Here is a 22,580-nt window from a genome sequence, read left to right as displayed (position 1 = left end):
TATTAACATTCTCTTAGCTTTAAAGATTATTTTTATGCCGCTCCTTTATAAACAATTGAAGTTCACTAACTCTTCTGTTGTCTCGGGTTCTGTCTACAGCATACCCAAACAGCTCAGCTAAAAAAATGGGCAATCAGTTCAACAGGTTATTTGGTCTTATGTGCAGAAAATAAAAATGTTTGAATAGCTTAAAACATGTTAAAAAGCATAGCATTTAGTAAACTCAATTGAATGTTTAAACGCAGGCTAAGGATCTCTCACACAGAGGAGGGAGTTGCCATTTCTAGATCTCATTGCAACTGTATTAACTATCCAACTACCAGGGCAACAATAGCAGCCACAGTGGCAGTAGAAGTAATAGTAGCAGGTATAGCAGGAGAAGGAGGAGGGAGAATAAGCTGTTAATAGTATGAACAACAGTAGTAGTTGTAGTGATTGTTGTAATAGTAATAGTTAACACTAGATGTACACATTGTTTTAGGTACTTCATGTACAGTAACTCATTTAATCTTTACAGCAACCTTAAGAGATAGTACTATTGTTTCTCCATTTTACAGAAAAGGAGACTAAAATTCCAGGAGGTAAAGTCACTAGTGGAGGAACCAAGATTTGGAAAACAGCAATAATGGCTGACACAGATCAAATATTCATGCTTCTCAGCTACTGACGTGATTACCCCATTGAACCCTCACAGTGAGCCCAGGAGGTGGATTTCTTATCCCCGTTTAACACAGGGGGAAACTGAAGCTTGGATGCCCACCCGATGAAATGGCAGACTGGGTCTGAAACCAAGGGTCCAAAGCCAGAAGTCCAATCTTGCTTTCAGTTTGATGGTGTCTTGCAGATTCCGCTTGAACTGGTTTGTTGAGGGAAGAGAAATCGTCTAAGTAGAAGCTGTTGCCTTGAGGGGGAATCTGGGTACCTACCTCTCCCTGAGGAGTGTTCTCCTACTGCCTGTCCTACAAAGAGGGTGCTTTTCTTCTGAACCACCCCGAAAGACTCCCACATTGGAGGGTGAGGCAGTAGGGTGAGACGAGTGAGGCACTTGTCCTGGGCACAGCATTTCAGGGGACACTAGATATGCAGTAATCAATAAAATAATATTTTATTTACTTATTTATACATTTTTGAGACAGGATGTTAGTCTGTCACCCAGGCTAGAATGCAGTGGCACAATCACAGCTCACTACAGCCTCAAACTCCTGGGTTCAAATGATCCTCCTGCCTCAGCCTCTCAAGTATCTGGGACCACAGGTGCGTAACACCTGCTGGGCTAAGGGATAAGTAATATTTTAATGCAACATTTAAAAATAGGTAAATAGTAAACACTTAAACTACAGTTTTTAAATATCAAAATAAATACCAAAAATATCCACACCTGAGCAAGATCTCCACATTGAACATAAAGACAGGATCAGTTTGGTCCTGGGTCTCTGGGCTCCTGGATGGAGACCAGGTGGGCAGGTGAGCCTGGTGCTGTCCTCACCAGGGCTTTCTTGGGTCTCGAGCAACATTTGGGTTCCTCTGTGCAACTGTCTACACCACTGCTCACCCAGGCCTCTGTCACAGTCACCGTGATGCATGAGCAGTGCTTCTTTAGGCATCATGTCACCAAAACAATATTTCATCATGCAGTGCTATTTTTAAAAAGTGAGGATGGTATTTTCCAATGATATGTGAAAAGAGTTACACCTCTTCCCTCTCCACCTTTTCTCTCCAGAATCCAACCAAAGAAGTTGTTTAAAAAAGAAACAGTCAATGCCTTTTCCACTTTTTAGATCTGTATATTGGGCCACTCTTGGTTCCTTTTTTCTTATTTACTACTTGAGGGTGTCAATTTAAGAAAACTCAGCTCTCCTACCGGCTAGTCAACTGGGACACATGTGTTCTGTTACTCTCTTACAAAGGCACCGTGGAATTGTCCAGTCCCAGAGGCCTTGGGCTTTGAGGACGCAGCCCAGCAGTCGTGGTGCTGAATATGAATATAGTGGCTTCCCAACCCAAAAGACATTTCATTTATTATTTTAAAAATATTTTCTTTGGGCTCTTTTAATCCTCAGGGACATTGGCTTGATGAATAGCAAATAAATTCCCTAACCAGACTGTTGTTATAAATATCCATGGCATTAATTCAAACCATTTGCATTGGAAACTTTTTTTTTCCCCTGGAGGAAAAGGGGTGGCTGATTTAACCTCAACATTTGGGACACGTTTTTCCCTAAAATAACTACAACATTCATCATTTTTTTTTCCTGCTGGTGTGTCAATTTTTTAATGAGAGGCTGGGTCCCTTTAGTACCTTTGGTCTCCATAGTAACAATTTCATGTGTTTATTCTGGCTTACTGAAATAAAATACTGAGGAAAAGGTCAGTGACTCATTTTTGATTGGGGGTTACTCTAATTAGAGGATGATTATTTAAAATTTGATCTCTAACACAAAGATACTATGTGCTTAAAAATAAGACCATGGCAAGCATTTTAAATGACAAATGATGAAACATTTAGACAATGAGAGGCTTCCCAACGATGGCGTTTTCTTCACAGGTGCAGGTGTTTTCAAGATTATTATTGTTTTCATCCGTGTTTAACCGACCTTGACTTCTTGCCATTCCCTCTCTGGTAGCAGGATCTGAGTAATGCATTAAGTAATGGATTAAAGTGTCTGGAATAACTAACGCAGTTCTAGGAGTCAATTTAGACCTATGGTATATGCATCTGAGATGAGCTGAATCAATACAATAAAGTCCTCTCAGATGGCTGCTGAGTGGCCAGGGGAGGCATAAATCGTGCCTAGGTACCATGTTTCTATCCCCTCAGTCACTGCAGATTTTGGATCTGTGGGAAGGCAGAATGCGGCATGCAGTGCTTTGTGATTGTTGTGTTGGGTTGCCGTTGTTTGATTTAACATGTATCATGCCTTTCTTTCCTCGTCTGTGAAATGGCAATAACGGGAAGCTGCATCATAAGGTGTTTGAGGGGATTAAATACAATAATCATGCATGCACAGGGCTTAGCAAAAACTAGACTCAGGAAATACCGCAGCAGTGTTGGCTGTTATAATTTTTCTTTTACTTTCATTATTTGATTGGCACTTTGGCCTTTGGACTGAGTTCCTTTGTTCTCAAGGGAATTGCTTAAAACGAAGGTAAGACTCTGAGTGGCAAGTGAAGTTTCCACTGTAGAGAGTGAGAAATCAGTTTGAGCAGGTGTGGATGTGGATTCTGCAGGGGACATTCTGTGGGGAACATGGTCCTCCGTTAGGGCTCCATGAGGCTTTGCTCTGTCATGGCTGACAGCCAAGGGCTGCTTTGTCCTCTAGAACCCAGGCTCCTGTGAACTGGCTCATAGGACAAAGGGCAGAGCTCAGGTAGTGGCCATCAGGCCCTATCTGGTTGAATCTCCATCAAGCAGATTTATTTAAAACACAAAGAGATGCAGACTTGGCTGGCAGAATTGGAAGTCAGCCACACCCGTGTGACCCCATATTGTGGCCTAACAGGATGACTCCATGAGACACAGTGAAACTAGGTTGACCTTATGAATGCAAGTTGTGTGGGCTTGCAGAGAAAAGCTGAAAAGTTCAGATAAAATTCTGGGAATTTGAGTGATATGTTTTTCTAGTTACTCTTGAAAATCCATCTCTTTGATGGGTCCTAGTAAATTTTAGACCTTAGAAGCCAGGCCTTAATTAGGAAACTTCACCCGTCCACTTAATTAACAACTATTCATGGCTGTATGTCAAGCATGTGCTTAGTCAGCTGGGACCCCGTGATTCTCCTGTTTTGGAGCTTACATTTTAGGTGGGAGACAGACAGTAAATGAATGAAAAAAGAAAGAAAAGTCCTGTAAAATATTACATGCTATGAAGGAATAATGTGCTAGAGAACATTTGTCAGACTCTTGACCTTTCTGTGTTGCAGCTAAGGATGGAAATAATGTTCTATGGTAAAGATTGTGGAGTGAATCCTTCTCATTAAGTGTTGATACCGGCTTGGTCTTTCCTCTTAGGTTGTACAATTGGACTGAGAAAGTGCTCTCTATTGCTGTTCTTATTTTAGTTGTGAATAATGACGTTGCTAGGGCCCAAGTCTTTGCTAGCTGTTATAATTACTATTTTTATTCTTATTGTCAGAAAACACAGCTTTACAAACTGATTTGCTCACAGACTGCTTCCTCCTCACCCCCAGTAAGTATCTCGTGAATCTTGTGTTTCCCAGACACATTTTGGGAAACAGTGTTTCAGAAAATGCAATTCCGATGGGCCTGTATTATGAATTTCCAAAGAGCAGTGAGTATGTCTTCAAAGAGAAATATTCCAGATGAGATATCTACACTTGTTGGCTAACCTAGGTTGTTGAATGCCTGGTTAAGGTCACCTATTTTTGGCTCATCATCTACCCCCATTAGTCAATGTTGTTGCAAACTAAAAATAGTCTCTCAAAACAAAACAAAACAAAAACAACAGATATTTAAGGGCAAACAAATAAATTCCATTGTACAGTTTTATGTAAAATAAATAAATATAAGGTAGCCTTGTTTCTGAAGTTTGCAAAAAGATAAAATGATACAGAAATTCCTTTGGGGAAATACTGTGCATGTCACGACATGCTGTTTCTCTTTTCCATCCTTAGACTTTTTTTTTTTTTTTGAGACGGAGTGTTGCTCTGTTGCCCAGGCTGGAGTGCAGTGGCCGAATCTCAGCTCACTGCAAGCTCCGCCTCCCGGGTTCACGCCATTCTCCTGCCTCAGCCTCCCGAGTAGCTGGGACTACAGGCGCCCGCCACCTCGCCCGGCTAGTTTTTGTATTTTTAGTAGAGACGGGGTTTCACCGTGTTAGCCAGGATGGTCTCGATCTTCTGACCTCGTGATCCGCCCATCTCGGCCTCCCAAAGTGCTGGGATTACAGGCTTGAGCCACCGTGCCTGACCATCCTTAGACTATTTTAGTTCTTAAAAGATTTTTAAATTAAATTCTTTGCTTAACGTATTTTAAAATATTATAATAGGTGTAAAGAGAATTGACTGGTGCATCCACTTGGCTCTCTGGGATGTGGGGGTGCTGTCGGAGGCTACTAGCTATGTCCCAGGGTAACTGAATGCTGATTGAGGAGACTTGAATTGAAGCTAACTTCACCACTTTCTAGCTTTCAGCAAGCCTCTTAAACTCTCTAGGCCTTTTTTCTTCTATAAGAGGACGATAGCACCCATGTTACTGGGATGCTGAGAAGACTAAAGTGAGATAATGTTATGTGAAAGTACCTTGCAAACTATTAAGTCTGAAATTATAATCTGGTTTAGTCTGTGCACTTGGTTGTGATTGCATTGTATTGGGAGAAGGCTGTTGTTGGACCTGGGCTGAGTGATTAAGTCCCGAATTTTGAGAACAGGGGATGAAGGGTCTCCACAATAGAACAGAAGAAGGAAAGGAGAATGGACCTGAGTGAGTGTTAGTGTGGGAAGGGAAGCGGATACTCACAAGAAGTAAGGCAATTCAGGGAACACACATTTTCACTGGGCTTAGGGACAGAACAGAATATGCACTCACTGGTATATTTTTTTCAAACATGTATTGAAGTAGGGTGACATTAGGTGAGTAATGTTAGGGTAAATACAATTAAGTATAATTCCATTATCCCTGAAAAACATATTAAAAAGAAACATAGTTCCATTTTCAGTCATGCGGACAAACAAGATAACCTGAAGCCCTCTTGCTAAAAACACTTGGAAATGCCAGCTAGACTGTAACAGACATTTTTTTAAAGTGCATAGTTGAGCTCTCAAGAAAGTAAGAGAAACACCCAGGGATACAAAATAGAGAGGAATCTGAAAATTAGAGTAGTGACAGGTGTGTGTTGTTTTGGCTGCCTTTTATTTTCAGTAATTGGAGAGTTTGGGTTTAATAGCCTTGCAGGTTCTTAGACAAGGCATGAGGCTGTCAAGAGGTGAGTTGTTAGACCTGAGATCCCTCCCTGTACCTGCCTAAAGGTGACACCTGCGAATCCTATTCTCCACTCCCTGATTGCTTTGAGTCTCTTTCCTTTCACTCGTTCTGCAATTTATTCAACAAATATTCATTCGGTATTTTTTCTGTGGCCAGCACTGCTCTAGATTTTGTTAGAGGGGGATTCTAATCATTCATACCTCACTCTGTATGAGTCAAGGTATGATTGCATAACAAAGTGTCTTGAAGACTGGATTTCTATACAAACCTGTTACAATCCTGTAAGAGTTGCGTGGATAAAGTACTGATCTCAGCCCTGCTGCTCCTTGGTGAGGCCCTCAGTCACTTCCTGAACCTCTCCAGCAGGAGCCAGATTGGCTTCAGGATATAGGGTACATCCTCCTTAATCCTAGGAAATAGTTGTTTTCAATTGCCCTGGATCTCAGCATGTGCCTTCTCATTCCTGAGGGCAGCAGCCTCTATAAGAGAGTGTGTGAAGCCTTGGAGACCCACGCCAAGAGGGTGGGCTTTCAGCAGAGGTTGACTCCTGGGGTTCTCAGTCACCCCATATCTTCATTTCCTCAGGAACTGCCCCCACCACCACTGGTTCAGGAGTCTGATGGATATCACAGAGAGCCCCCAGAGATGTCAGGTTGTTTTTCAGATCCTAGAATTGGAGACAGAAGGAAGACAAGAGAAGACCAATGAGCTTGACTTGTGAAATTCAAGGGTAGAGGGTAAGGAGAACTCTGAGAGCCAGAGTGTTGGCACCCCCATCCTCGTGCAAAGGTTGATCATCACCAGGTTAATCCTTCTGAAGAGAAAGGCACAATGCAGAGGAGCCCTCCCTGATAATACAAAGTGTAAAATCAGGCTTACTCTTAGCTCCTTGTTAATTTCTTCTGGCATGCAAACAGAGAGGTGAAGTTCAAGGGTAGGGGTGTATACTAAGTAGACAAGGACCCGCAAGACTCCCACTGCTGAAAGTCTGGCAATATCAGATACAGTCCAGTTCTTATAATTTGGGGTGCTGTAGGGCTGCTGGCTGGTATCTCAAGTGCCCGCTTTGAGACAGAGTAATGAAACAGGAACTTGGGGGAGTTACTGTCTGAACCTCCCATGGGGGATCAAGTTTCTCCCATAGAGGCCTTGCTGCTGGAGTCTCAGGCCTGTAAGAAGAAATTCTAGTTTTTGAGTAATTTAAGTGGTAACTTTAAGTTCACTGAGAGTTGCACGGAAGGCCAACTTTTCCCTCTAGTGTACTTATTCAAGAGCAATGATTTGTTGGCAAAAAAAAAAATAAATAATAAGTGTAAAGGCCTAGGCTGCAGTAGTTGGAGCCCATCTGTCTACAGCCTTTTTTCAAAGCTTGGGAAAACTGAACTTGTGGATAGGCTCAGTTGGAGTTTGGGTCATTGGGGAACCATGGTTGACAACTATTTACTGTTCAGTCAAGAATATGTTTTCAGGTCATTTGTTCAGCTCTGTGGTTCCCCTTTGGGGCATGGGCTACTTACAATTTTGTAGAAAAATAAATCCATCTCCCTTTAAAGACTGGCTTCCTTGTTTTTGTTAGAAGGCAGCGTAGATTTTGACGCCAGACAGATATGTATCTGTACATTTGGGCATTGCCACTTACTAGTTATATGAACTCAACTATATCTCTTAAATTTTCTTAATTTCCTTACCCTTAAGATGTGGATGCTTGGCTTGTTCCAACAGAAATTGGATGTGTTGGGATTTTGGTAACTTCTATTTTTGTGTGTGTGTGCTTCTCCGGGCACTTTAATACAAAGTGTAAAATCAGGCTTACTCTTAGCTCCTTGTTAATTTCTTCTGGCATGCAAACAGAGAGGTGAAGTTCAAGGGTAGGGGTGTATACTAAGTAGACAAGGACCCGCAAGCCTAGCTCTGGGACTGGGGGAAGCTGCCATACAGAGCAGCAATTTCCTGTTGGAAATCCATACTCAGGACTTCTCTCAGAGACCTTGTCCATAGATAATGCTCAGAACAACTAAAAACTAGCAAAGCAACCAGAGGAAAAACATAAATTTGGTTTGACAGTGTTAAAGTGGCACTTGGCAGAATCAGTTTTACAAATCACTAGGTTAAGCAATGTTCAATACAAGTTTGGAGTAAATGAACACTCGCTATGCAGAGCCAAAGATTCATTTATATAGTCATTCACTGAGTAATTAGATATTTACTGAGCCACTGCCAGGTGCCAAGCCCAGCTCTCAATCCAGGGTGTTTTAGTGAAGACCACAAAGAGCTGCCCTCCCAGGGCGCAGTTCCAGTCAGGGAAACAGACAAATTAAGAAATAAAAATGTGACATAATAAGTAGTGATAAGATGTTTGAAAAAAAGTCAAGCAGGGAAAGGGATTAGGGAGTTGTTTTTTTCAACAGAGAGGTCAAGGAAAGCCTCTCTGAGGAGATGATGTTTGATCAGAGACCTGGATCAAATGAAGAAATGACCAACTTCTGGGAAGATCAGAGGGGAGCAACACCAATAGCCATAAACCAGGATTGTCCCAGGAAAACTAACACCTGTGATTACCCTATAGACCAACGTGAGGACTTTGGATTTTATTCTAAGTGTGAGGAGAAGCTTCAGGGAGGGACGTGATCTGATTTGTGTTTCAAAAAGACCTCTCTGGAAGGTAGACTGCAGATACAGGGAAACCAGTGAAGAGGCCATTGCAGAAGCCCAGGTGGGGTGGGAGATAACAGCTCAGCTTCACATTGGGTTTAGCTTACATCTTTTTTTTTTTTTTTGAGACAGAGTCTCACTGTGTTGCCCAGGCTGGAGTGCAGTGGTGCGATCTCCGCTCACTGCAAACTCCGCCTCCTGGGTTCCTGCTTCAGCCTCCTGAGTAGGAGTAGCTGGGACTACAGGCGCCCACCACCACGCCTGGCTAATTTTTTCTTTTTTGTATTTTTAGTAGAGACGGGTTTTCACCGTGTTAGCCAAGATGGTCTCGATCTCCTGACCTCGTGATCCGCCCCCCTCGGCCTCCCAAAGTGCTGGGATTACAGGTGTGAGCCACCACGCGGTAGGCTTACATCATTTTTACTAGGCTACACAGAACTCATCCTGAGGCTCGCCCTCTCATTCTTTCCCAAAGCAGAATTGTTTGCTCTAAATATTAAAGAAAATCAGAGGCTCATTGATTCCAAGGACGGTACTGGGCTGGTGGAGGATGTGGGTGTCCCTGCAATGTCTCACTGCCCTACCTCTCTTGTCCTCCCTGAGCAGCATAAAGGTCTCAACCCCTCTTCATGCTCTTCATTGTCATTGTAGGTTATTGGTTCCAGAATGGAATGTCCTCTCCTTTTCTCTTTCTGTTTGTAAATCAAAAATTCCTTTTGTCTTCCAAAGTAATTTTGAGCATGCAGCAATTGTATCTCTAAACAGCTCCATCAGGGACATTCTGTATTTTGTTGGAGTTGATCCAAAGATCCTGATAGATGAATTTAGAATTGTCTTTTAATGGTCCTCAGAAGAGTTTTATTAGGTACATGGTGGACCTGGGGAAACTTGTTGAGACTTGTAGGTTATATAATTCTTTTAGCTTCATTGCTAGAATGCTTGGGACTTTTAACCATGACTTCATTGCTCCTGAATATGGGTTTCATGCATCTGGTTGCTTGGCTGTTTTCAGAAAGTAGGGGTAATAGTCCCATTAATGTATCATCTTTTCCATGATTAGAAAAGAAACCTGAGAATGCTTTCCTAGCAAGTATGTAGACACAGTTTCCTCCAACACCTGTTCTTTCAAGTCATGAGACATTTGAAAATAACTCCACAAGTTCCTGCATCTGAGCCTGTCTTTTGAATATCTATTTGAGCAACATGAAGTTTTGCTAGTGTGAGCTAATGTCAGCATGCACCCTCTTCCCCACTGCCTGTGGATTCAAGTACGGCAAAGGCCTGTTGATTTGGAATGACCAGGAGATGGCTTATTTTGGTTCTGTATCATTAATCAACAGATGTGTAAACAGATTTTTAAAAGTAAAATGCCTAATGTCACACTGCTATTACATTAAGGAGCTAGGATTCTGATTCCCTATTCTAAACATTCATCCACACTGTGATGCTTTGGAAAATTTAAAAATTATGCAACAATGCACTCTGATTGTGAAAGAAATGAGAAAACATAGATGGAAAAAAAGAAATGAACCTCAGAAATTCCACTATTCAGTGATAACCACTGTTAACATTTTCAGGCACTTCTTTTCAGATTTTTTTTTCTACAAAATATAATTGCAAATGCATTTTCAAAGATACTGCTTTACAATTTCCTTTTTCCCTTTAATAATATTTTGGGTTTTGTTCATGTTCTTCTAAATCAGAACATAGATCTCCATTATCATTTTAAAAACTTGCATTGTTTTCCATTCCAGGATGCTAGTACTATTTATTAAATATTTCATTATTTTTTTTCTCCTCCTGAGCTTGACTACTGTATTAGTCTGTTCTCATGCTGCTAATAAAGACATACCTGAGACCGGGTAATTTATAAAGGAAAGAGGTTTAATTGACTCACGGTTCCACATGGCTGGGGAGGCCTTGCAATCATGGTGGAAGGCAAGGAGGAGCAAAGTCGCATCTTACATGGATGGCAGCAGGCGAGAGAGCTTGTGCAGGGGAATTCTCTTCATAAAACCATCAGCTCTCCTGTGACTTATTCAGTATCAGGAGAACAGCACAGGAAAGACCTGTCCTCATGATTCAATTACCTCCCACTGGGCGCCTCCCATGATATGTAGGAATTATGGGAGCTACAATTCAAGATGAGATTTGGGTGGGGACACAGCCAAACCATATCAACTACCAATTGATTAACCAAATCCCTCAGTTTTAGGACATTTATTGAATGTTAATAATAGTTTAAGTTTGCACTATGCACTTTACATATGTTATTTTATTTAGGTAACTTGCTTATAATTTCTTGATATTACTGACTATCCTTATTCTTTATATACATTTCTGTAGGACTGTACACTGATTATTTAAGGGCTTTTCATAAATATTGCCAGAGTATGCTCCAGAAAGGCTCTAACAATTTACATTCACAAAGCACAAAGCATCCAGAGTGTTTAATTCTCTACATCTACACAATCAATTGGTATTATCAGCTTTTAAAATCTTTTCTAATCTTCTAAGGAAAAACGGTAACTCATTCTTTCACCTTGGAATTCTTTGATCACTAGAGAAGCAGAATTTTGTCTCTTGATGTATTCATATTTTTCCATAAAAATATTTTAAATCCTATATATTTGAACATATTAGAAAGTATACTTTGGACGGGCGTGGTGGCTCATGCCTGTCATCCCAGCACTTTGGGAGGCCAAGGCTGTAACTATAGGCGCCTGCCACCATGCCTGGCTAATTTTTTGTGTTTTTACAAAGCAATGCTACAGTTAATATCTTTTTACATATGTCTTTACAAAGAAATTGATTTTTATAGAACACACAGGAATGTTATTGCTAAGTGGCCTAAGTGTGGGTATGTGTTTTACCTCTAAGAAATGATGCCAGATTGCTTTGCCCAAAGGTCCAAACACGTCCCCTTCCCACAAGCAATCTCAGAGAGTACCCATTTCATTACGTCCAGCCAGCAATAGCTGTTATGGCATTTCAAATTGTTACCAGTCTGATGGGTGTAGTGATAATCATGTTGTTACTGCAATTTGCATATCCATGGTTACTACTTGTGAATTTGTCTATCTTTTCATTTGTTTGTTTGCCACTGATTTACCCATCTGTGAATTGTCTTTGCCTGTTATTTTATTGGGTTACTTGTTTCTTATGTATTTGTAAGAGATTTTTGCATACCATAAATAAACTTTTATTTTATTTTATTTTCGAGATGGAGTTTTGCTCTTGTTGCCCAGGCTGGAGTGCAATGGCATGATCTTGGCTCACTGCAATCTCTGCCTCCTGGCTTCAAGTGATTCTCCTGCCTCAGCCTCCCGAGTAGGTGGGATTACAGGTGCCTGCCGCCACACCTGGCCAAATTTTGTATGTTTAGTAGAGACAGGGTTTCACCATGTTGGCCAGGTTGGTCTTGAACTCCTGACTTCAGGTGATTCACCTACCTCAGCCTCCCAAAGTGCTGGGATTACAGGCATGAGCCACCACGCCTGGCTGAAAATCTGCTAATTTTTAAAAATATTTATTTTGAATTCAGAAATTAGAACAAATTTTAAAATTAATTTTATAATTTTTTACTACAATTGTTGATTTTTTTTTCTATGCATGCAGGTATACAATCATGTAACCACCAAAAATAGTTTTTTTCCTCATCTTTTCCAATACTTCTGCCAGTTATTTGTTTTCATGTTATATATAATACCTGTAATAGCACTAAAATAATGTGAAACAGATCATCTTTATCTAGTTATGATTTTAAAATTTGCTGCTAGCTTTTAGAAAATTTCTTTGTTGAATTTAAGTGGTTTCTTTCTAGCCCTATTTTAGTTAGGACTGGCTACTGAATTTCGTCAAATGCCTTTTAAGTATTTGTTGATAGGACATGTGCTTTTACCTTTTACTTTTTTGCTGTACTTAGTGGATGTATTAATTTCCTGATATTAACCAACCTGTTATTCCTGAAATAGACTCTACTTAGTCTTTTGATATATTACGAGATGCTCTTTGCTAATACTTATTTAGAATTTTTGCTTTTATAGTTATAAGTCAGATTTATTTCCAGTTTCCTATTTTGCTTCTATTTTTATTGAGTTTGGACATTGGATTTTAAAATTCTGTTCCAATGGTCTATGTAACTATTTTTATACCAGTATCATACTATTTTGGTTACTATGGTTTTGTAATATATTTTGAAATCAGAAAGTATTGATGTTTCCAGCTTTGTTCTTCTTGATAAAGATAACTTTGGTTATATAGGGTCCTTGGGTAAAGAAAATGTGGCACATATACACCATAGAATACTATGCAGCCATAAAAAAGGATGAGTTCATGTCCTTTGCAGGGACATGGGTGAAGCTGGAAACCATCATTCTCAGCAAACTATCACAAGAACAGAAAAACAAACACCGCATGTTCTTACTCATAAGTGGGAGTTGAACAATGACACAGCGAGGGGAACATCACACACTGGGGCCTGTTGAGGGGGTCGGGGGCTAGGGGAGGGATAGCATTAGGAGAAATACGTAATGTGGGTGACGGGTTGAAGGGTGAAGCAAACAACGCTACAATATAGCACGTGTATACCTATGTAACAAAACTGCACATTCTGCATATGTACCCCAGAACTTAAAGTAAAAATAAATAGTATGTGTAATAGGGTCTTTTGTGATTTTAGGATTGTTTTTTCTTTTTCTGTAAAGAATGCCATGCGTTGAATTTGTGGATCACTTTGGACATTTTTACAACATAAATTCTTCCAACCCATGAACAAGGGTTGTCTTTCCATTGGTCTGTGTCTTTAATTTAATCATGAAAGTTTTACAGTTTTCAATGTACAAATCTTAACCTTTTTGGTTAAGTTTATTCCTATTTATTTTTTTTGCTATTGTAAATGGGATTGTTTTCTTAATTTCCTTTTTGAATTGTTTGTTAATATATAGAAATATCATCTATTTTTTGTGTGTTGTTTTTGAATCCTGCAACTTTACTGAATTTATCAGTTCTTTCTGTGGCGTCTTTAGGATTTACTTTATATAAGATCATATAATTTGCAAACATAGGCAATTGTACTTCTTTCTGATTTGGTTGCCCATTACTTTTTTTTTTTTGTCTAGTTGCTCTGGCTGTATCAAATAAAAGTATCAAGAGTGAGCATCCCTGCCTTGTGCTGAATCACAGAGGAAAACCTCTCAGTTTTTCTCTATTGATTCTGATGTTAGCAGTGGGCTTTTCACATGTGGGCTTTATTGTGTTGAGGTAAGTTCCTTCTGTAACCATTTTGTTGAGTTTTTATCATGAATGATGTTGATTTTGTCAAATGCTTTTTCTGCATCTGTTGAAATGATCGTGTAGTTTTTATCTTTCATTCTGTTAATATGATGTAGCACATTGATTGATTTGCATATATTAAACCAGCCTTGCATCCCAGGAATGAGTTCCAGTTGTTCATGATGTATAATCTTTTTGATGTGTTGTTGAAAACAGTTTGCTAATATTTTATTAAAATTTTTGCATCCATCAGAGATATCAGCCTTAGTTTTCTTTTCTTGTGGTATATTTGTTTGGCTATGGTATTAAGGTGATGCTGGCCTTGTAAAATGTGTTTGGAAGAATTCCCTCTAGTTACATTTTTTGGAAAAGTTTAAGAAGGAATATTATTAATTCTTCTTTGAATATTTGGTAGAACTCAGCTGTGAGGCCATCTGGTCCTGAGCTTTTCTTTGTTGGGAGGTTTTAAGTTACTACTTCAATCTCTTTATCTGTTATGGGTTTGTTCAGACTTTCTATTTTTCCCTAATTAAATCTTTGTGGTTTGTGTTTTCCTAAGAATTTATCCATTTCCTCGAGGTTATCCAATTTGTTCATACATAATTGTTTGTAATAGTCCCTTATGATTCTTTTAATTTGTTAGGTATCTGTTGTAATGTCTCCACTTTAATTTCTGATTTTATTTATTTAATTATTCTTTCTTTTTTATAGTTAGTCTGGCTAAGGGTTTGTCAATTTCAACTTTTCAAAAAATCAACTCTTGTTAATTTTCTCTATGATTTTTTCTATTCTCTATTTGATTTACTTCTGCTCTAATCTTTATTGTTTCCTTCTGTCTGCTAATTTTGATATTGCCACTATGTATCAATTTGGGGAGAATAATTTTGAGTCTTCCAAACTAGTTTGGTATGTATCTCTAATTGTGTAAATATTCTTTAATTTTTCTCAGTAATATTTTATATTTTTCTGTTTATAGATCTTGCAATCTTTTACTTAATTTATCCCTAAGTATATTTTTATGCAATTACACATATTTTAACATTTCAATTTCCAAATGTTCATTGATTTTCTATTTTCTTAAATGTTGGTAGAATTGACCAATAAAAGCATCTGGGCCAGGAGTTTTCTTTGGGAAGGTTTTTATCTATAAATTCACCTTTTGATATAGATATAGGACTAATGAGGTTACCTATTTTTTTCTTGAATGAGCTTTGACAATTTGTATATTTCAAGAAATTTATTCATTTTTTCCTTATGTTGTTGAAATTATTGACATAAAATTGCTCATAGTATTCCCTTATCATTTTAATAACTGTCAAATTTGTAGCATTGTTATTTTTCTTGTTCCCAATATTGTTAATTTGTTAAAGTATGATTTCTATAAATGGCATGTGGTTAGGTTGTGTTCTTTAATACAGCCTGACAATTTCTGCTTTTCAATTAGGATGTTTAGACTATTTACTTTTAATGTTATTACTGATATGATTAGGTTTCTTTAAAATTATTTTATATTTTTAGAGACAGGGTATTTCTCCATTGACCAGGCTGGAGTGCAGTGGAGTTTGAGTGCAGCCTCGAACTCCTGGGCTCAAGCAATCTTCCCATCTCAGCCTCCCTAATAGCTGGAATTACAGGCATGAGCCACCATGCCCAGCTAGTTTTTAAAAAAAGTTTTGTAGAGATGGGACCTTGCTGTGTTGACCAGGTTGGTCTCAAACTCCTAGCCAAGAGTGATCCTCCCACCTTGGCCTCCTGAAGTGCTGGACAGATGTAAGCCATGGTGACTGGCAGATACGGTAATATTTATATCTATGTTTCTGTTTGTTTATCTGTTTTTTTATTTCACCTTTCCTTGTTTTAATTATTAAGATATTTTGAGGCACTAAAAGTCTTATTCATGTAAAATCAGAACTTCAATTTTATATTGAATCCAAAATTTCTTCCCTTACCCTGTGCAGATGATCAGTGGCTCAAGGACACTTTCCTTCTCCCAGATCTTTTATTTTTCTTCCCCCACTCTTTCCAATGCTCAGGCTTCTCAAGGGGTTGGATTGGGAGAAGCTTGATCAGAGTGAAGAAGGCCATGACTCTTTTTATTCAATGTAGCAAGAGCAACCCAAAATCTTTGTTTTTACATTATTTATGGAAGTTTTGAGTGTGTAGCTAATTGAAAGCTTTAGCTATTAAAAAGAAGACCTTGGTATTAGTCTCTTTACAACTGTTGCAAGCCTGTTGAATTTGAATGCTAAGAGACAATGTATGTTAGAGCTTGGTGTACAGTTGCTTACCTTAAATAGATTAGGCATTAGTAATTTAATTCTTCACTGAGTTTTACCATTCTGAACTAAGATACCATGTTGTTAAAGTAATGAGAGCTATAGTAACACAGCAAGAAAAAAACTTAATAAAAGTTTTTATTTTTATTTTTATTTTTTTGGAGACAGGGCTTTGCTCTGTCACCCAGACTGGAGTGCAGTGCACCATCTTGGCTCACTGCAACCTCTGTCTTCCAGGCTCAAGCACTCCTCCCACCTCAGCTTCCTGAGTAGCTGGGACTACAGGCACATGCCACTATGCCCAGCTAATTTTTGTGTTTTTTATAGAGACAGGGTTTTGCCATGTTGCCCAGGTTGGTCTCAAACTCCTGGGCTCAAGCTATCTGCCCACCTCAGCCTCCCAAAGTGCTGGAATTACAAGCATGAGCCACTATGCCCAGCCAATAAAATTATGTTAACATCTATGTAATGTCCAATATTGGTTCTCTTTCAATAGATAATTCTCTTCTAAGTAGTCATTTATAGCTCTTTCTTGGGCTTCTTCCATCTGTGGCTCTGCCATCTCTAACCTAGGACTTCTAAGGTTGCCACACCCATCTACATCAAACTGACATTGCTCCAGAAATTTTATATGCTAAGTCCTGGGGATGGTATACATCACTTCTGTTCATATTTCTGTTCATATTTCATTGGCTGGCCTTCAGTTATGGCTAACTTCAAGGGAGGCTGGGAAATTGGGGCAAGAATAGAAAATGCTTGGTGAAAAGCTAGCTAGTCTCTGTGTAGGAGTGTTTTTTGTTATAAGGATTTTACATATTTAAATTTAAAAGTCCATGAACATGGTTTTTCATCTCTGTCTTCTGTGGTAGTATGTTGACATCATATGACCAGGTCACTCACCACCTCCTTCCCCCACCAGCCCAAGGAAACTCAGTCTCAATAAGGATGTTTCTTGGGGAGGGGGAAGGTAGCTCATCACACTAACACCAAATCTCTCAGAAGTTGCAAAGCTTGGATTTTTAAGAAAATGTAAAGGGACTAAAGCTTTACAATGAACATTTTAAACAGAAAAGAACAGATTTAATAGAACTCTTATTAAAGTCAAGCAGTAATATCTTCATACTTCTTGCTGAGAATTTTTTTCTTTTTCTTCAACTCTTGAATGTCTTTTTAATGATTTTTAACAATTTAAATGTAGAAACATATGTTCTATTTTCTAGAGTTCTGATTTTAGACAAAAAGGCATTTGTATAAAGAATCCTTTAGAGTGTTTATACATGACTCTATGTTTAGTATTTTTCTTACAAATCTCAATCCCCTGGAGTCATGAGGCACTCAGAGCCCAGGGACTCAAGTTCACCATTAGTTTAATGGTTTTGACCTCTGCTCTAAAGTGAATTTGTACAGAGAGTCATGCCTTGCATGTCCTAGAGTCATTAGCTTGGCATGAAATGGTTCTACTGCTTATGTTGCAGTATAATTGTTTCTGAATTGGGCTTCTGTAAAATGATTATGTCTACTCGAAGACCTGAAGAATTTAAGAGCAAACTGCTCGTGGAGTGACAGCATTTGAGGGCTGACAACTGGATAATCTCATGTGTAAATCAGAACCTAACTTTCTCTACTCATTTAGTTACCTAGGGTACTGGCTCACTTAAAGATTTGAGAGGCATCTCTTTTCAAGATTGGTATTTCCCACCATGGCTATGGAAACGGTCCTCTATGTTGGCCAAGCCAGCTCTGAGCAATCTTCTGAGAACTTAACATAGTTTATTATTGAATATTTTGTTCATTAATTTGGGGTCCTAAGTATGTCTCAGCTTTTTGATATAATGTCTCCAATAGTGATATTTATTTTAACGCATATGCTAGAAGCCAAAGCTTCATTAATTTGACAATGATTTGCTACATGCTTACTACAGGCCAGGTGTCTACAATAAAAAATCTGCATCAAACAACTTTTGAATGACAAGGTGACCATATTCTGGCCAAAGGGAAGACTTAAATTGAATAAATAAATGTTGCAGTATGTTAGAAAATGGTAAATGTCATGAAGGAAATAAATGGGAGTAGGAAGTTTAAGGGCTGGTAGATATTGCAATATTAAATATGGTAGTCAGGGAGGGTGTTATTGATTATGTGACATTTGAACAAAAACTTAAAGGAGCTGAGGAAAGAGCATTGCAGGCAGAGATGAGAGCAAGGATGAGGACTTTTAAACTGACTTATTTGAGGAACAGCAAAGAAGCCAGCTTGTGTTACTAGTGATAGAGAATGAGGGGACCCTGATAGGAGATGAGGCCAGAGAAGCTGAGTTCTGGGGTGGGAATAGGGTGAGGGGAGCAGAAGAGAGTAAGTTCTGACTAGGAGCAACACCTGAATTTTGTGGCATCCTGGAGGCCAGGCAGAGAAAACGTATGGAGGAGGGAGTGATGGACTATGCCAAAAGATGCTGGTAGGTCACACAAGGTGCAGTCTGAGAACTGACCACTGGGCTTAGATTTGCATTGAGTAAGTGTAGTGGGTTCAAGAATGAATGGGAGGACAGAAAGTAAAGATTTTTTTTAAGAGAAGTTTTGCTGCATTAAGGTGGTAGAAATCAGAAGCAAAGTTGAGAGAGCTCTTTTACTTTTAAGAAGGGAGAAATTATATGATGTTTGTATGCTGATGAGAATAATCCAAGGGAGAGGGACAATTGATACAGGAGAAGAGAGAATTGATGAAAGTTAGAGAGGAGGGATCTGATCCATGAGAAGAGAGATTGGCCTTAAATACAAGCACAGCCAGTGCATCCATGAGGAGGGCAAATCAATGGGCATGGTTGCTGGTAGATGGGTAAATATGGAGATGGGACCATGTGGACTCTTCTAATTGTTGGTAGGTGGGTAAATGTAGAGATGGGAGCAGGTGGACTCTTCTAATTGCTAGGGCTTTCTTAGCACAACAAGGAGCAAGAGCATCAGCTGGGAGCAGGAATGAGAGAAGACTTTGAGGAGAGAGGAGAAGTAATTGTGAGAGAGGGGAAATGAATGGGGCAAGGAGTGTTACTGTGATTGCTGAGCAGCATTTTGGTGGTCACGTCGGCGAAGGACTTAAAGAAAGGTAAGAATTGAGTTGTGAGAGGTAACCAGGGGTCAGATCTACTAGAGCCTTACGGGCTGTGGTCATGACTTTGGATTTTATTCTGAGTGAGATGGGCAGCTGTTGGAGAATTTGAGCAGTGGCGTGACACTATCTGACTTAGGTTCTAAAAGGATCACTTTGACCACCCTGTGCAGAATATTTTGCAGCAGCAACAGCAGGACAAAAACTAGTTCAGCAGTCTAAGAGAAAGATGATGGTGGCTGCAGCTAAGGTGCAAGTGGTGAAGGGGAGAAAAAGAGTTGGATTTGAGATAAATTTCGAAGGCAGAGCTGACAGGAATTGTCAGTTAAAAGTAGAGTGTGAGAAAGAGGCATTAAGGATGAATTTAAGGTCTAAAATCTTGAGCAATGCATAAATACTAGTGCTAATTAGATATCAGATTTCTCAGTCCCCAATATACCTATAAGATCAACACCAACTGAGCTGGCATTCTTAGCCATGCAGCAAAATGATCCCCATGTAGACTGAGGCAGTAGTCTCCTTCCGGTTAATGTTGCTAATAGCCTCATATTTCAGACACAAAGGAAGCAGGTTTTGGCATGAACACGCTATGCAGGAGGGTTAAGATGTGTAGTTTTTCAAAGTATTTTAGCATATTTTCTTTTAATTTTATAATTGCAAAATATATTAAATAGATACCAATTTAACCTACCCTCTGGAAATAGACTGGAAATTTCTTCGTTCAAAAAATGACAGAATTTAGTTAATAGTCTGGCACTCGTTAGAGTTTTCCCAACAATAAAACAAAGTGTATTTATTTTAATGGGAAGTTCTGCTCTGTCCATTCAGTATTTTAATGTTTTCACTTTTTCCTTCTTTAAAACTTAAAACTATAAAAGTCTGAAAAATGAATATGCCATCAACTTTAAAAATAAAGATGACACTCTGCTCCTTCCTTCTTAAAGAACAGCTTGTCTCAATTTTCCCAATCTCTGTTTTCTTGAAATTTCACTTTCTGACTGGGCCAATCTGGCTACATATCCTCTTGCTACTTCATTCTCTTTTATCAGCAAACTTTCAGGATCACTAAAGAATAATTAGTGTCTTTGCTTCCATCTCCTTACACTTAGAGACTTTCAGAGTTTCTGTAATATCTCGCTACACAGAGAAAAGCAAATAAAAGGATGCTAGAACATTTTCCCAAAAAGTGCAGTTTAGTTATTTTCTTCATTGTGTTTGCAAATGATGCCACTGGGACTGAGAGAGGAAATGAATGTATTGCATAGGAATCTTTGTTCTGTGGTTTGGGGAGATCAAGAAGACCAGTACTACCTGGATATTTTATTAACATCTTCAATTTGTTTCTTCGAGTCTTCTTTGCTCTCAGCAGAATGAATGATTAATTTCAGGTAAAAAGAAACAAGTTTTTTATTGCCTTTCCCCATAATCTGACTTTTAGAGTAGACTTGATGGCTCCAGTTATTGGTACTTTAAATTGTAAACAGTTGTCAGGTTTGTGGATAGGTGGATCAGGAACAGTCACTTGTTATTTCAGAGATAAAGGCAATGTAGTGCAAAAGCTGAGAGCTTAGAATCTGGGGTCTGGTAGATTCCAGTGTCACGGCTCTCTAGCTGGCTAGGCCACTTATAATCTCTCTTGGGCTCAATTTACTCATCTGGAAAATAGGGATGGTAATGTTTATTTCATACAGTTGTTATGATTAAAATAAGTAACGTATCTTAAGCAATTACCATAGTGCCTTGCACATAATAAATACTCAATAGTTGGTAGCTATTTTTATTTTTTATTTTATAAATTTGTAATATAAGGAATATGATTTTAATAATTGCATTATTACATATTATATCTATTGGGCATATTTATCTTATATTATATATACATACTTATATATACGTGTGTGTATGTGTGTATATATATATATATATTTATACCAATGTAAGATTCAGATTTTAAAAAATAGTGTTTTACTTTCTCTAAGCACCCCTGAAGGACTACACCAGTGATTCGCAAAATACAGTATCCAGACCAATGGCATCAGCATTTCCTGGAAACTTATTAGAAATTCAACTCTTGTAATCCCATTTCAGACCAACTGAATTGGAAACCTTAGGGGCGGGGTTTCATAATGTGCGTTTTAATGAGTCTTTTTAGTAACCCTGATGCACTGTGAAGCTTGAGAAACATTGGAAGAGACTATGTTCTCATCTCAGAATAATGACTTTCAAACTGAAACATCCTTGTGGTTAGGTGGCTCACACCTATAATCCCAACACTTTGGGAGGCCAAGGCAGGAGGATCACTTGAGGCCAGAAGTTCAAGACCCGGTTGGGTAATATAGCAAGATCCTGTTTCTACAAAAATTTTAAAAAATAGACAAGCATGGTGGCTCATGCCTGTAGACCCAACTACTTGGGAGTATGAGGTGGGAGCATCACTGAACCTCAGGAGTTAAAGGCTGCAGTGAGTTATGGTTGAGCCACTCTACTTGAGCCTGGGGGTGACAGGGCAAGACACATTCTTGCTTTAGTTGCTGTCTTGTTTCATGTAGTAAATTCTAAGCATCCTGTAAATGCTGAAGTGAAATCAAATGGTAATATTAAAAACACAAGCTCTTTGTTTAATAAATGCCTACTGAGTGCTTACTAGGTGCAAGGCATTGTGTTAAGATGCTTTAATGCACACCTAGTATCATTGTGTTTGGCACAGTGGCTCTCCATTCTTTTCTGTTTGCCTATCTGTCAATCTTTGTGTGCACTGCTTCACTTACTACTGCCTTGTAGTAGCTTTGGGATGTGATGGAACAAATTCCTTGTCTTTAATCTCCTTGGCCACTTTTGATCATTTATTCATCCGAATAAAATTCAGATTAAGCATGTTAATTTTCATGACAAGCTATAATATTCACTGGGAATATTTTGTAGATCAGTTTAGGGAAAATTTGTATTTTCCCTAAAATACAAATTTCCCTAAAATTTTAGGGAAAATACAAATTTTAGATCAGTTTAGGGAAAAATTGATATCTTCATGATATTTTAAGCATTCTGGTAAATGAATGTGATGTATCTTTCCATTTACTTGAGTGTTCCTTTACGTTTTACATTAAAGGTATATAGTTTCACACTTTCAAGTAATATACTACTTTAGATTTATTCCCAAGAACCTTACAGATTTAAAAAATTTCATTTGTTTTGGAGTAGATATTTTAATTTGTCATTCATTTTCGAATTGGTTGTTTCTTGTATATAGAAATGTCATTGATCTATTTTTTATTAATTGATCCTGTACTCTGCAATTTTACAGAATTCTCTTATTCTAAAAGTTTGTAATCTTC

General features: G+C 38.6%; 1 long non-coding RNA gene across 1 annotated transcript in view; it reads left to right on the top strand.

Moving 5' to 3' along the window:
* Positions 1-22,580, top strand: part of LOC105509765 — a 225,027-nt gene that overhangs the window by 126,091 nt on the left and 76,356 nt on the right. Inside the window, exon 5 of the long non-coding RNA XR_001001477.1 lies at positions 13,714-13,855. This is a non-coding gene — a long non-coding RNA (uncharacterized LOC105509765). The remainder of the gene's footprint in view (positions 1-13,713; positions 13,856-22,580) is intronic.

The sequence above is a fragment of the Colobus angolensis genome, unplaced genomic scaffold (genome assembly GCF_000951035.1).
Source record: "Colobus angolensis palliatus isolate OR3802 unplaced genomic scaffold, Cang.pa_1.0 Scaffold101, whole genome shotgun sequence".
NCBI lineage: Eukaryota > Metazoa > Chordata > Mammalia > Primates > Cercopithecidae > Colobus > Colobus angolensis.
Note: the sequence above shows the minus strand (reverse complement) of the source record. Positions and strands in the feature narration are given on the sequence as shown.